The sequence below is a fragment of the Macrobrachium nipponense genome, chromosome 1 (assembly GCF_015104395.2).
Source record: "Macrobrachium nipponense isolate FS-2020 chromosome 1, ASM1510439v2, whole genome shotgun sequence".
NCBI classification, from domain to species: Eukaryota; Metazoa; Arthropoda; class Malacostraca; order Decapoda; family Palaemonidae; genus Macrobrachium; species Macrobrachium nipponense.
The window spans coordinates 38505562-38522007 of NC_087200.1; the positions used below are offsets into that span (position 1 = coordinate 38505562).

General features: G+C 35.5%; 1 protein-coding gene across 2 annotated transcripts in view; it reads left to right on the forward strand.

Moving 5' to 3' along the window:
• Positions 1 to 16446, forward strand: part of LOC135219252 (uncharacterized) — a 35206-nt gene that overhangs the window by 3207 nt on the left and 15553 nt on the right. The gene's annotated exons all lie outside the window — the stretch shown is intronic.

The window sequence follows — 16446 nt, forward strand, 5'->3', positions numbered from 1 at the left end:
CAGAATTCTAGGTAGTAACTGTATCAGCATTGCCCTTATATACCTATACATTTTTTTCCTTGTAGCTATTCCTTTATCCATGAGTATTATAACCAACTTGCAGCGCTATCATACTTGTAATCCCATCCATTTCTGGTGCTATTTCATTCAATACTGTATCAAAATACTAACGTTACCTCTACAACCATCATATTTGCATTACCCCTGCAACTTACCATCTACATTAAATTACTTCACTGATACAAGAATGCCCTCTCTTTCGACAGTATCTCTTCAGTTACAGCTCGAATTCCGAGGCCCTGTGTTCATTATGTTTCCTTTCTGAATTCAGTTTCCGTCAGAACTAGTTTTTTCCCTGAGTTCTTCGTAACTGTGAGCAACACATTTCCTCAGGTTCATGTTTTTCTTTTCTACTTTCACTTGTTCGCTTGTAACTAGCAACTATGCTTGAAGCAGTCCCCTTTTCTCTTCTTGTATACCTGACATTTCAATATCCACGTTGCACTTTGTTCATATCTCTACCGTATACAACACCTGTGCCCCAAAGCCACTTTCAGCTGCTCTGTGACCCCATCTTTATGCGTTCAAAACCACCTTGCAATCCCTTTATTTCTGCATCTTTAATTGTGGCTGATTCCACATTCCTTTTCTTCATATAATCTAGAATTAATGTTTTTAATGAAATGAATAGTTTATCATATAATGGTGTACCATTTTGAACCATTTTTCTCCAGAAGATCTTATCTAATCCTAATATCAGATTGCTAATTTACTCTTCTTTCAACTCGGCACTTATATTCAGGAAAACAGACTTCTATTCACACGTTTCTATCTCCATTTTATTTTTTAAACAGGTTCGAAAAACAGTGCAATACCGTAATACGGAATCTTCATTTATCACCATCTTTGCATTTAAACAAACCACAGCACAAATATATAATTATGCATGTACTATGTATACTGAAGTAATACATATATACATACAAATATATATATATATATATATCTATATATATATATAATATATATAGTACATTACATATTTAGTCTTTACTCTCATTAGCAACGTTTCGGGTATGCTCCGTCCATGCACACGCACACACACACGCACACGCGCGCACGTATATATATATATATATAATGTACATTTATATATATATATATATATATGATATTACCTATATGTACTGATTATTTATATTATCTATATATATATATATATTATATATAGATATATATCTATATATATATCTATATACATATATATATATATATATATATATATATATATATATATATATAAATAAAATATATAAGCGAATAAATAATCTTATAAACTACATAAGCTTACCTACAAAACCTCTTCGTATATGATGGAAATGAGAACCTTAAAAGAACAGATTCAGAGCGACAGCAAAAATGGACGTATATATCAAACAAATAGAACGTCAAACAAATAAAACATCGAGCAAATGCCGGGAAACAACCACCCCCCACACGGGTAGCCTAACCTTGTCTTTTGTTCACCTTCACTTATGCACTGTCCCACCGTCAACAAAAACTGGCCGCGGAACTGGAAAAAAATCAAATCACATAAAAAACAGCAGAATAGCGACGAAATCCTTGGATTGTTTTTGAACAGAGTTCCATACCCGTTGAATAAAACCAGTTGATAAGGCACTTAACTTTTCCTGTTCTTCATTAAACTCGTAATGAATTAATTCGATGAACTGGTCACTCTCGCGCGAGATGACGCATTTGAAAGCAGTCTATTGGGAGGATGACGTGGTTATATAATTCATCTCTCTTCTCTTCCTGGAACGTAACAATTGAACGGGCTAGTTTTTTAGTATCACATATGCATTTCTATGGTCAAGCCATTAAAAAGGCAGTTTTTTAATGTAGTTTGTTTACACGCCTTCATTGTAGAAGACCTTAATTAGTATGTATTTTTTTTTTGTCATCGCTGATGAAAAAGAAAACTCATTTTTCAAATGAAGAAATCAATCTACACAACTTCTTATTGGCAATCTGAGTGCATTTACTTAGGGTAAATAACTATTTACTACAGTTTTTTCTTTAATTATCAATCATTAAACTTTTTTATTTAGATCATACGAAATGGAGAAGTATAAATAACTTGAAAAACCAACGATTACTGTACCTCTCCACAACTTAAACCCTTTAGTTGCTTCTATCTTGTGTCCTTTAGTTTATTCCTTTGTCTCTCATGTCTTCCCGAATACAGTATCTCAGTATTTCTTTTCTTTCCACTCCCTTGTGTCAATAGCCTTTCGATTTCCAAGATCTCTCTTGCAATAAGTCGCTCATTATCTCCTCTTTCTCATCAGATGTCCAGACCATCGCAGTCTTGACTCTGGGGACTTTTGCTGATCCCCCCTGATGTGGATTCATTTCTCAACCTATCTCTTCTCGTCGCTCTGTCTTCCATCTGAGCACCTTCGTTTCCTCCACATCTGAATAATGCGCCCCTATTTTCTTGATCAGTGTCGCTTCTAGCCCTTAGAATACAGCAGGTCTTATCGACACCCTATATGTACCTTGCCCTTCAGCCTAATGGAGACTCCCCTGCCGCAGAGCATGCCTGATACCCGGCTCCAATGATTCCATCCGGCTTCAATTCGACGGTTAACCTCTATCTATATCACCCGTTGCATTTATTATCGAGCACAAATACCTGAACTTAACATCTCTTTCGATTTTCATTTCTCCCTGCTGAATCGTAGCTCGCTAATCATCATGCATCCTATTTTTGCTATACAGGTACTTGGTTTGAGTTAGATTTATCTTCATCCTTCTACTCTAACTAGGTTTCTATCTAGGTTTCTCTGTAGCTCCTTTCTGGTTCCGGCAATCATAACGATGTCATCAGCGTAGAAATGATGTAAATCAAAGAATTGAATAGAATATGCAATTTAGGCCGAAGGCTAAGCGCTGGGACCTATGAGTCATTGAGCGCTGACAGGAAAATTGAGAGTAAATTGCTTTAAAAGGCGTACCAGGAGGAAAACCTCAAAGCAGCTGCCCTATGAAACATTCATTTTTGTTAGAAGAGGGTGGGCAGTAAGATGGAAGAATGAGTATGAATGGAGGTACAGTAAAAGTGAGGAGAAGGGTTGCAGCCAGGGGCCGGAGGGACGATGCAAAGAACCTTACGTAATGCCTACAGTGCACAGCGTGAGGTGCACTGACGGCAGTACCCTCCTAGGAGGAACTTTAGTTAAAGGGCCACACCTTTACATCCGCACCCATACATAAATCACTGAACTGAATAAGAAGGGGCTCAGCGCTGATTACTCTAACTCCACACCAAAAATAACGCATCCCCAGTATATACCTACAATGATAAAATGTCATACCAATCAAAACAAACAAACAATTGAAGACCAGGTAGTTATAACTGACCTTTCAAGCAGGATATCGATGAATTCATAACGCATGACTCCTAAAATATATATAGATGCAACGCTGGACTAAGAATAACAATGTGATTACAAATTCGTCAGCTGTTTCTGAAGCACCTATTAGGCTTCTTTAAACAGAGTCGTCGCTATTCACAATAGATTTTCCCCTATGAATGTTAATCAGAAATACGAATCACTCGTTGACTCACATTGCAATATTGTACCATCGGTGTCTGGTACGAATAAATCCAGCTGGAATTACACGTAATTACTTGCCTGTAGTAATACAGTAAGGACTCACTTTTTATTATTGAAATAAAAAGAATGCATATGATTCATTGATTGCCTGTGAGGTGTCAGGTCAAACTTTAGATCAGGTTAAGGCTTCTGAATGAGAAGTGATTTTTAACTTTTAAATTGTCATGGGGAAGATTAATCAGACTCTTGACAATTATATCGAACAACGCATCATTTCACTGAGGCAAATGTGAAATGCTTTTCTCCATTTTGAAACTGAACTTCATGGTATTAATGAGAACTACCTCCTAATACAAACTTCAAACTACAGACTACTTACAGTGCACTTTCATAATTACATGGCCAAGTGTGGCATTTTATATGGTTGTTTGTGAAGTGACAGAAAATGTAAGACTTACTCAGGTGTTTCTATGGTAACGTAGAAAAGAAGGACTGACTACTCTAAAACTAACAAGTAGATTTTATTCTTGGGATATAGAATGACAATGCCAAGGACTATTTACTGATTATCTATAAAACAAAGGCTACAAGTAAATCGTTTGAATGTCTTGAATTGATGTACCGAGAAGTCACGTGAAGTGGGAAGTGGATAGTTTTGAAATGATTATAAGTGCTATGAAATATTACTTGCGAAATGGCAATAGGAAGACACTGATTGCAAATGGAAATATTATGAGAATTCCGGAATGATTGTGGACAAAAGAGAGAGGTAATATTAACTGAACCACCAGAAAACCCATTTAACAATAATTAATATGAAACTATGATACAAAATGACATGTTTTGCGTATTTTCAAAACATGTTATCAAATAGAACGATTTAGAAAAAAAAACTTGTAGTACAAGTATAGTATTCATGAAACGTAATTTCAACTCGCTCCTTTTTTTAAATGACAAAATGAGAATAGATGCGACAACAGCTTGCGAAACGGAAATATTTAAATTACGTAGAAAATGATGAATGGAATGACGATAACCTGGCCAACAGTGAATGATGACGCAGGATACTTTTGAGCCTTTTACTAAAAGTTTAGTCATCATTCGCTGAAGGTTTTATGTATTTAGGATGCATTACCACTCCCCTCTCTCTCTCTCTCTCTCTCTGTTCCCATACACGATGCACCATGACTCATGGTAAAGTTATGCTATTTCCCATCCTGTTGAGAGGTGCCAGAATCCTAATCATGGCGGTCGGATACGCCTGTCATTGTGATTTCCAAGTGACCTTTTCATTATACCTATTGTTAATTACATCCTTGTTTTATCCCTTTTTTGGGGAAAAAGCCACAATTGAAGTAATTTTTTTTTTTACTAAATAAGGAGAATTGTGTTATGCAATTCTTTCACACATACAAACACGCATATATACACACACACACATATATGTATATTTATATGTATATGCATATGTACCATACTTCTTTCAGGAATGAAGTTGCTAGCCTCATGCATTTGTTCTTTGGTCACATCCATTGCTGGTACCCATTCCCAACTGGGTCGACTGGTGAGCGTCAGTTCACAAAATGAACCATGTTCCTTGATAGCAACTTCACTTTACTCTTAACTATGGTACCCTTCTACACACAATAGTGCACGCACACGTGTGTATACATACACACACACACCACACACACACACACACAGATATATATATATATATATATATATATATATATATATATATATATATAGCATAACTGAATCATGAAATTATGGAACATGATGAATATATAGCTAAAGACAAATTGAAGAAAGGAAAGAGAAATGATGGAGTTCTGCCAGGCTTTTCGACTTCCTGTCCTTTACTTAGCAGGCTGAAGAAATATAAAAATAAGTTTACAAGTAAATCTCGTATTTATGACAGGTGGGGTTTACAAAGGAAAAAAATATGTATCTGGAATCCAACACAAGACAATAAAATTAAAAGATTATACAAACAAGGAGACTTTCCACCAAAAAATGTTATAAAAGTACAATTCGATAATTCTCCATTTGGTAAACAATAAAATTTTTTGCAAAGTGAACATTTTTACCAAACAATATTAAACGTAAGAATATCTAGAAAATATATATGAGGTAACTAATTTGTAATTAGGTCAGTGATTTAATCTTTTAGTTAATTCTTAAACATTTTACTGATACAGGGGTCCAAATAGTACATCCCAGGGCTGAGGTTAAAATCAACTAGAAGTAAGCTGTATAAAGCGGTTTCTAAAAGATTTCGTGAAGAGAAATCTTTTGTTCTGGTTCTGGCAGTCACTGAACTTTTAGTCCATTTTATCCTGTGAGAGTTTTCACTTAAATAAATAAATATAGCACTGGATGTTTGCCCAGTTTGACAGAATAATTATGCTGTTTCATTTGTACTTCTAAATCCTTGCTAGAATGACTGATATAAAAAGAGAGACAGACCCAACATGGAATCTAATATATAATTTTGTTATCTTCCTTAGGGCTATTTTCTATCAACATTTCTATTTGTGTATCATAATAGGAAAAGACGAGGTTGACATTAAAAGATTTTAACGATGATTTTTACATTTTCAAAATAACTAAAATAAAGCAAGCTCAGAATGTTCTCAGGAGTTTCCTTTTCCGTGTTACTTTCACTATAAAACTTTTTGTGGGCTTTATTATAACATAAATTGGTCGCTATTTTTCTTATGTATTCAATTTCTTGTTCCAAATACTGGAGGCTGATAATACTCAATGCTCAGAAAAACATTGAGCATTGTCAGTCCCCAGTATGTGGATCAAGAAATCGAATACATAAGAAAAATAGGGACAGATTTATGTTATCCTTAAAATGTACTATATATTTGTTATATCAAATCACACAAGAATTTTTATAGTAAAAATAGCATGGAGAAAGAAACCCCTGAGAACATTCTTAGATTGCCTTATCATAGCTGTTTTGAAGACAAAATCAGTTAGAATCTTTTAATGTCAACCTGGTTTTTTCCTATAATAACACACTAAAAGGAATGTTAATAAAAAATAACCCCAGGGAAAACAACAAAATAATATATAAAATTCCATGTTGGACTGCCTTTTTTTTTATACCAGCCTATCTAGCAAGGATTTAGAAGTACGGATAAAACACCTTAAGTATTCTATCAAAATTGGGCAACTTCCAATGCTATATTCATTCATTTAAGTGAAAACTCTCACAGGATAAATTGGACAGAATATTTAGTGATTGTCAGATCGAAGGATTTCTATTCATGAAATCTTTTAGAACTCACTATTACACAGCTTACTTCCAGATGTAATTTTAACCCTATCCCTCTAGGATGTACTATTTTGACCCGTGTATTAGTAAAATGTTCAAGAATGACCAGAATGATAAAATCACTGACTTAATTACAATATATATATTTTCTATATATTTGTATGTTTGATATTTTTTTTTTTTTTTTTTTTTTTGTTGTAAAAATATTCACTTCGCAAAAATGTTTATTGTTTACCTTCTTTGTATAATCCTTTAATTGTCCTGTCCCTGATTCTGAGCGGCTGAGCAAAATCTTTTGTAAAGCCTCTTAACCCTGTTGGATTCCTGATATACATATTTTTCCTTTGTGATCCCCATCTGTCATTTATAGAGCTTTCTTTGTAAACTTATTTTTACATCTCTTCAGTCTGCTAAGTGAAGAGCAAGAAGACAAAAGGCCTCGCAGAACTCAATCGTTTCTCTTTCCTTCGTGGAATTTGATTTTATCTATCTATCTATCTATCTATCTATCTATCTATCTATCTATCTATCTATCTATCTATCTATCTATTATATATATATATATATATATATATATATATATATCTATATATGGAGGGAAACAGTAGTTTCTGCACTATAACGTTTAAGATTCTAACATCTTTCGTGTTTTTATAGGACAACCATTATTAGATGGAATTCTGTTATAACAGCAAATATATATCTCTACTAATATACTATACATATATATAAATTATATATATACATACACATATACGTATATATACACACACACATATATATATATATATATATATATATATATATATATATATATATATATATATATATATCCCTTTGAGATAGTGGCTGTAGCAGGTGTTCCTTCCTCTTTGTATGAGTGAATTTCTCGGAATTTGTTTGACGTGACGATGCACAAGACAAAATTATGTGGACATAACTGAACAAACAATATAGAGCGAAATCAGAATAATCTATCACACCCGAGGTTATACAAACCGTAGTGTGATAAAAAGGGCATCTATCTATTTAAACTTTACGGTCTCTATATTGATTCATGTTTTCAACTTCCATAACCTGCCATAACAAAAGGCTACGTTCGGGGACGTTGGATATAGTATATTACTGATAAAGTAATGCTCACCACCAGCATTAATCTTTAAAACTTTTTTTGCCACAACGTTACAAGTAGCAGATTTATTTCCAATACGAAATACTGTCACAGGTGCACAACTAAACGATATTGTGAACAGCTGTAGTACAGTGTATGCGAACCCTTTCACCCCGAAGGTGGAAATCATTCAATATTTGGCTACGTACCTTACCTTACAGACCTTACAGTTCGTTCGGGTTGCCCCAGGTCCCTCAGTGTGAGGCGCCTCTAATGTCTACCAGAGAGTTGCTAGTACATCTTCCGGTATATTTTGCATCTTCCAATCTTGGATGGTCTGGGATGCAGTTTAGATATTTGTCGAGCTTATTCTTAAACACATCTACGCTCACTCCTGATATATTCCTCAGATGAGCTGGCAACGCATTGAATAGACGCTGCATTATCGATGCTGGTGCGTAGTGGATTAATGTCCTGTGTGCTTTCCTTATTTTTCCTGGTATAGTTTTGGGCACTATTAATCTACCTCTGCTTGCTCTTTCTGATATTTTTAGTTCCATGATATTTTCTGTTATTCCTTCTATCTGTTTCCATGCCTGAATTATCATGTAGCGTTCTCTTCTCCTTTCTAGACTATATAATTTTAAGGATTGTAGTCTTTCCCAGTAGTCTAGGTCCTTAACTTCTTCTATTCTAGCTGTAAAGGACCTTTGTACACTCTCTATTTGTGCAATATCCTTTTGATAGTGTGGGTACCATATCATATTGCAATATTCAAGTGGACTACGAACATATGTTTTATAAAGCATAATCATGTGTTCAGCTTTTCTTGTTTTGAAGTGCCGTAACAACATTCCCATTTTTGCTTTACATTTTGCCAACAGAATTGCTATTTGATCATTGCATAACATGTTCCTATTCATCATCACACCAAGGTCTTTAACTGCTTCCTTATTTGTGATTGTCTCATTATTAGGTCCCCTATATGCATATAGCTTTCCTTCTCTGTCTCCATAATTTATTGATTCAAATTTATCAGAGTTAAATACCATCCTATTTACCTCTGCCCAATCATATACTTTGTTAAGGTCTCTTTGTAGAGCGTTCCTATCTTCATCACAAGTAATTTCTCTACTTATTCTTGTGTCATCAGCGAAACTACTCACTACCGAATCCTTAACATTACTGTCTATGTCTTCAATCATAATAACAAACAATATTGCAGCTAGCACCGTACTTGTGGCACACCGGATATTACCTTGGTTTCATCCGATTTCTCATCGTTTGCAATAACTATCTGTTTTCTGTTGTGTAAAAATTCTTTTAACCATCTTCCTACTTTATCTACGATATTGTGTTTTCTAATTTTCTTTGCTAATATATTATGGTCTACTTTGTCAAAAGCTTTTGCAAAGTCTAAATAAACCACATCTATTTCATTTCCGCTTTTCATATTTTTGAATATGTTCTCACGGTGGACTAACAGTTGGGTTTGTGTACTTTTTCCGGGTACGAAACCGTGTTGTCCATATATTAAACAAATTATTTTTTATTAAATGTTTCATAATATTTTTCTTCATTACCCTTTCATACACTTTCATAATATGTGATGTTAGACTCACAGGCCTATAATTACTTGCCTCTAGTCTTGATCCACTTTTGAAAGTAGGGGTGATATATGCTAATTTGTGCTCATCATAAATCTTGCCTGTATCTACACTTTGTCTTAATAATATTGCAAGTGGCTTTGCGATAGAATGAACTACTTTCTTTAACAAAATAGCAGGGACTCCATCCGGCCCTGCAGCAGCTCCATTTTTAATTTCATTAATTGCCTGCACAATATCGGCTTCATTAATTTCTATGTCAGCTAAATATTCACTATTTTCTTCCCTTACTTCTATATCATTATCTTCATTATCTATTCTAGGGGTGAATTCTCTCTTATATCGTTCTGCCAGTATGTTGCAAATTTCCTTTTTTTCATTCGTTAATCTCCCTTCAATTCTCAGAGGGCCTATTTCTATTCTTCTTTTATTCATCTTCTTCGCATATGAGTATAATATGAGTATAGATCGGTACTCAGTGATTTTTTTTTTATTTTTTATTAAAGTTCGTTCTTTCTTAATCGTGAGTAAATGATTTATCCTTGGGAGTTTTTCTGTTTTATTCTCTTCACGTTATGATAATTAATGCACACCGTACATTGGATTATTAAGCAATACAAGTGCCCACGTACGCATTATAATAAACCAACTTAAATAATTATATATCTATATTATAATGTTATATATATATATACATATACATATATGTGTATATATATATATATATACATACACATATATATATATATATATATATATGTATATAGATATATATATATATATATATATATATATATATATATATATATATATATATATAGATAGATAGTTGTTGTGGCTACAGAATTGAATTTGAGCATAACTATCAAATTGAACATGTGATGCTGTGAGGCTGTCCCATTGGAAATACAGTGCTTAGATAAGATTTAAAATACGGTAATCAGATAATACGACATGGTCTTAATAAAGCGCAAACTCCAATTAAAAAACGACTGATATGCTATCTTTGAAATATACTAGAAAAATCCTCCTTGCCATTGCAGACAATGACACAAAGCAAGAATAGCTTAAGCCTTCACAAATGACTCGCCAGCCGAATCGTGAGATGGTTTTAATAGCCACGTATTGGGATGTGATGGTTCGGATTTAGTACTTTAGCTCAGTCTATATTTAGATCTCTCTTTCTCTCACTGCTACTCCGCCTCTTCACACCCTTCACTTGAGATGCTGAGTGGGTTCTCTAAATCGATTACCGAAGGAATAAGAAAAACATAGTCTGGAAACTTCCTGCTATTCGAGCAGGGATAGTCTGCTGTTTTGCTAATGTAGCGCGAAAAACTCGGTCTAAAATTTATCGTTGATGGATTGGTCGTCATTAGTCAACGTTTAGTCTAAAAATTTACATTTGTTTGGAGCTTGCTATCACGTTTCTTTTCCACCGCATTCCTTCTGACGCACCGTACTGTAATTCTGTAATGTGGCGTCTTAACGTTCTTTATATAAAAAGATCTGCAAAAGCCTTCTTCATGAGGTACTCTAACCACGCCAGTGCAGGTTCATTTGCTGTGAGCATTGTCATTTGCAAGTCATATTTACGAAAGGGTGTAACTCGTGAGGGCTGGGGTAGCAACTCTCCCCCTCAACATTTGTACCAGGGTAGACCTCGTCGATTTTATTTTTCAAACTTTTGACCGAGGGATATGGGGCCATTATCACTTACAAAAGTCAGAGATCTGGCATTTACTGCGAAAGCCATCGACAATTGGTTTTCTTGTTCACTCAAACGTGTTTACGAATTAAGTATTTATGGCATGATACCGGATTCACGTAAACGACTTCACTTAGTGGATGAGCATTGAACAGTATCTACCTACTAGCCCTATACACACGTCCAGCAACAGTAACTGATCATAGTTCGTAGCAGTCTGGCAGTCTCGGCGTTACTACTACTTAGTACATCCTTGGTGGAATAGATATATCTATCCTCCTAGAGTACACCAGACTCAGCATCTGAATTTAACTTTGGACGGCAGTGTGTGTGAATGTTGAAGGTTCGTGGCTTTTCTGCATTCGAAAGTGTTTTGATAAATTCTAATACTGCAATGAAATACCTGTAGATAAATGTGAGAATAGCAAGATATTTTTATCCGTTACTTTTTAAATTAATTCATCCATGCATATGTTAACTTGTAATTCGGGAAACGCAAATAACTGAGTGATGCTGGCATATCAACGCGCGAGCAGGAAGCTGTTTCACCTAACTTTTGTAAATAATGATATTTCTCTAAATAGTAACATTGCTGTTCATTTTCTTCATTCTTCATGGCATTTGCAAATAATCGAAATCCGGCCATTTGACTTATAGATAAATGAGACCTTTCAGTGTTCACATACTTAAAACTAACTTTAACATATAACCTAATACCCACACCATTTGGTCTCCGAAACGCCTTTTAAATATTACTCATCCAACCACTCTCAAACCTCTCCCCCTACCCCCCTTTCCCGCAGGCAATATAAGCTTGCTTTCTCGTCACAGACTGGCGACTTCAAAATCATTATTGCCAGAACCTCCTCCTCCCTTCCCCCAACTTACGGAAGCTTGTAACTCCCCTCCTGCTTATGTTTTTCATATAGGTTGACAACACTACGTCATTTTAATTAGGATTTCTAGGTATCGCAATAAGCTTGTCATTTAAACACAGTTTCCATCGTGCGTCATCCTGATGTAATACGGCATTTGGTGGGCTGGATACCGGAAACAGAAAAGTATGCAGTGTAGTTTTTGCAAGATTTGAAGTGGAGAATGCGGATGAATGCCGTGTAAAGCGGATACCTGAACATCGAAGTCACAAAATACTCCCAGCTATTTATGGTGCTAAATCACATATTCCATTATAAACACGTAATCTGATTCGAATAGGTGCGTGACAGCGGAAGTGATGTCACAAAGGCCAAAAATTGATATCGTCAGCCACGAATAACGCCCAATGCATAATCATTGGCGGTCAAAGGCACCATAAATAGGGCCCCCCCCCCTAACAGGGGACCCCTCTCGATGCGGTTCGAAAACTATGTTCAGGACGATTCTCTCTCTCTCTCTCTCTCTCTCTCTCTGAAAAGTCTTCCTCCGAATTTATACTAATATCCTATAATCTCGAAAGGCTTTCTTGAAAAACGATCACAATCTTCACATTGGCTAATTTTCAATATTTTCTCTAAAGGTGTGCGTGCAGCTTCGGCCTAGTTCCTACCCAGTGTTGCCAATTGGTATGTGTTTACCCTCCAAACTGGGTATAAGACTTACACAAAACCGGGGAAATAAGGGAAATTAGCGTATCTATTTGTAGTATATATACATATTAGAGCAAGTTCATCATTATTGCATTACTATGACAACTAAAATTTATGGAAACAAATTTGTAAATGCATTGGCGTATGTGTGAAGCTCCACTAAATTGGCAACGATGGTTGTAGGTACCTCTGTCATATGAGTCCCCTCAAGAATATGATAGCAAGACTAAGCCGAGGGTGAAAAAAGCAACTTTCCATACCCTTTAACCCTAAACGAAGAACTCGTTTGATTGCTCTGAGCCACTAGCGGATCCTGAAAAATTTCATGGTGGAGCACTTATTTTCATATTATATATTATATATATATATATATGTATATATATATATATATATATATATACTAATATATATATGTCAATATTTAAATTGACATGAAAGCAGACAGGAATCGCCTGTTCTATCAGCAAATACCGAATCCATTATTATTATTATTATTATTATTATTATTATTATTATTTTTTTTTTTTTTTTTTTTTTTTTTTTTTTTTTTTTTTTGCTCTATCACAGTCCTCCAATTCGACTGGGTGGTATTTATAGTGTGGGGTTCCGGGTTGCATCCTGCCTCCTTAGGAGTCCATCACTCTTCTTACTGTGTGCCGTTTCTAGGATCACACTCTTCTGCATGAGTCCTGGAGCTACTTCAGCCTCTAGTTTTTCTAGATTCCTTTTCAGGGATCTTGGGATCGTGCCTAGTGCTCCTATGATTATGGGTACGATTTCCACTGGCATATCCCATATCCTTCTTATTTCTATTTTCAGATCTTGATACTTATCGAATTTTTCCCTCTCTTTCTCTTCAACTCTGGTGTCCCATGGTATTGCGACATCAATGAGTGATACTTTCTTCTTGACCTTGTCAATCAACGTCACGTCTGGTCTGTTTGCACGTATCACCCTATCCGTTCTGATACCATAGTCCCAGAGGATCTTTGCCTGATCGTTTTCTATCACTCCTTCAGGTTGGTGCTCGTACCACTTATTACTGCAAGGTAGCTGATGTTTCTTGCACAGGCTCCAGTGGAGGGCTTTTGCTACTGAATCATGCCTCTTTTTGTACTGGTTCTGTGCAAGTGCCGGGCATTCACTTGCTATGTGGTTTATGGTTTCACTTTTCGTATTGCACTTCCTACATATGGGAGAGATGTTATTTCTGTCTATCGTACTTTGAACATATCTGGTTCTTAGGGCCTGATCTTGTGCCGCTGTTATCATTCCTTCAGTTTCCTTCTTTAGCTCTCCCCTCTGTAGCCATTGCCAATTGTCATCGCTGGCTAGTTCTTTAGTCTGTCTCATGTATTGTCCGTGCATTGGTTTGTTGTACCAGTCCTCTGTTCTTTCTGTCTTTCTCCTGTCTCTGTATATTTCTGGGTCTTCGTCTGCTTTTATTAGTCCTTCTTCCCATGCACTCTTTAGCCACTCGTCTTCACTGGTTTTCAGATATTGCCCCAGTGCTCTGTTTTCGATGTTGACGCAGTCCTCTATACTTAGTAGTCCTCTCCCTCCTTCCTTTCGTGTTATGTATAGTCTGTCCGTATTTGCTCTTGGGTGTAGTGCTTTGTGTATTGTCATATGTTTCCTGGTTTTCTGATCTATGCTGCGGAGTTCTGCCTTCGTCCATTCCACTATTCCTGCGCTGTATCTGATTACTGGCACTGCCCATGTGTTTATGGCTTTTATCGTATTTCCGGCGTTGAGTTTTGACTTGAGTATCGCCTTGAGTCTCTGCATATATTCTTTCCTGATCGTGTCCTTCATCTCTTGGTGTTTTATATCTCCTCCTTCCATTATTCCCAGGTATTTGTATCCTGTCTCATCTATGTGTTTGATGTTACTCCCATCTGGTAGCTTTATCCCTTCAGTTCTCGTTACTTTGCCTTTTTGTATGTTAACTAAGGCGCATTTTTCTATTCCAAACTCCATCCTAATGTCCCCAGATACAATCCTTACAGTCTGGATTAGGGTATCTATTTCCTTGATGCTCTTACCATACAGCTTGATGTCGTCCATGAACATCAGATGGTTGATTCTGTTGCCTCTTTTCTTGAGTTGGTACCCGGCATCCATCTTCTGTAGTACTTTTGTCATGGGAATCATGGCTACTATTATTATTATTATTATTATTATTATTATTATTATTATTCCCATTATCAAAATGTCATTATTTCTATAATAAATTTATAAATTTTTCCCAATTTTTATATTTCTCAATTATGGAATTATTATCTAAATGTCTGTGACACTTTTTTCCCAAACAATTGTCTCCTTAAAGAACGGCTACCGTTAAAGAAAGAAAGAAAATAAAAAAAAATATGACACTCAACCATATGAGCAAATTACTTTTCAAACACAACTATGTGCAAGTCATGTAAACTGATACTACAACGGGTCAACGCTAAACTTTGCGGACGTGAATGCTTACTTATACTGATATACTGGGCTTCGTGGGCAGAACTCCCATCTTTGGGCTGATGGATGTCAAGTAGTCTGTCCCGTGTCCTTCAGGTAAACATTACTTAATATATATAAGCGTGCTCGTTATAAACAGGTTTGAGTTGTAAACACCTGACTGTGCAATAATATTTTTCCTGCTTTTTTTTTTAACGAACATAATAATATTCAAGTACAGCATTATAACAAACGTGTAAACACTACAACGAGACGTCAAATTATGAATGTTACCCCTGTTATACATCACAAATCTGTTTTCTATAAAGATATTAGTTGCTCTAGAAGACAAGGAAAATGCATGTAATGACAAAGTACCCACCACTGTTGTGAAGTAATCATAATCTCTCTCTCTCTCTCTCTCTCTCTCTCTCTCTCTCTCTCTCAGCTTAATAAATGTTACGTACTTATATTTATCAATGATGCAGTAATGAGGACGAATACATACATTTACAGCATGTATAAACTTATGGAAATTTACGTTTATAACATGCTAAATGAAAGCCTACTCGTGCTTCTGTATGTAGATCACATGTGTTCAATTAAAGGCTGTGTTTTTATCTTGAAAGGCATGCAGAACTGACTGTTGAGAGTAACAAAGCGGTAAAACGAAGGGTTCCACTTGATGTCTTGCAAGAAGACTGAAAAAATGTAATAGACTGTCCGTCTTTATAACGCATGATTCCACCTCATCAAGGAAGTTGCGTCAAGAGTGTTTAAGTGCCCATCTGTACACACACACACACACAAATGCGCCGAAGAAAGTTTTCTGTACAGCGTATAAACAAAGTAGATTTAGACGAGTAACGGATTGTGAATTTTAGTATTCATTATGGAAACGTTGTGATGAAATTTTGAAGTATAATGTCTACTTTGCAATATTAAACTGACGAAATAAACTCTACGAGTGAACTGTAGTTTTAAATTTTTTAGTTTCAAGTGATGTTTTGTATCCTAATGCAGATTGGGAAGTTACTGTTTAGTAGAAAAAAAAGTACTTGTAATAGAGATAGC